Source organism: Geospiza fortis, unplaced genomic scaffold (assembly GCF_000277835.1).
Source record: "Geospiza fortis unplaced genomic scaffold, GeoFor_1.0 scaffold772, whole genome shotgun sequence".
Lineage (NCBI taxonomy): Eukaryota > Metazoa > Chordata > Aves > Passeriformes > Thraupidae > Geospiza > Geospiza fortis.
This window is the reverse complement of record NW_005054670.1, coordinates 167,976-168,488: the sequence shown is the minus strand read 5'-3', so window position 1 is coordinate 168,488 and position 513 is coordinate 167,976. Positions and strand designations below refer to the sequence as shown.

General features: G+C 46.8%; 1 protein-coding gene across 3 annotated transcripts in view; it reads right to left on the bottom strand.

The window, feature by feature from the left end:
• The window catches only part of MARCHF3 (membrane associated ring-CH-type finger 3), a 55,602-nt gene that overhangs the window by 54,640 nt on the left and 449 nt on the right, over nt 1–513 (bottom strand). The gene's annotated exons all lie outside the window — the stretch shown is intronic.

The window sequence follows — 513 nt, the reverse complement described above, 5'->3', positions numbered from 1 at the left end:
AGTCATCACCAGAAAGAGAGATGTGGGATTCTTTGCTGTGTGGAGGGGTGCACCATAGCAAGGACACTAAAAAATATATTTAGCACATCACCAAGGGGGCTGGCACAGCGAGGGTGGCACAGGAGCAGTGCAGGAACCCCTTGATAGGTGTTCACATGATCACTTTGGTGGTTCTCAGCAATTTGATTTTGTGACAAATCTTCCTGCTCTGTGTCACAAATTATTCCCCTCCCTTTCAGGCTGTGGTTTTTAAGCAGCAGCAGCAACATTTCTTCCTGCCAGGTTCCTTAAGGAAAGCAGGACACACTCCTGGCAGCAGAAATCTGCTGTGACCACTTTTATGATGTTCACAGATACTTTTCACTGGTCTGTAGTCTGCTTTATTTTAAGGGAAGGATGCCCACAGTGGCTCTTCTGGGCCTGCTCCAACCAGCTGGAGTCATCTTTAGGGTAATATTGTTATCTGGGCAATGCTGGTCTGAGGATGAATCCGTTCAGAACACCATTCAGAAA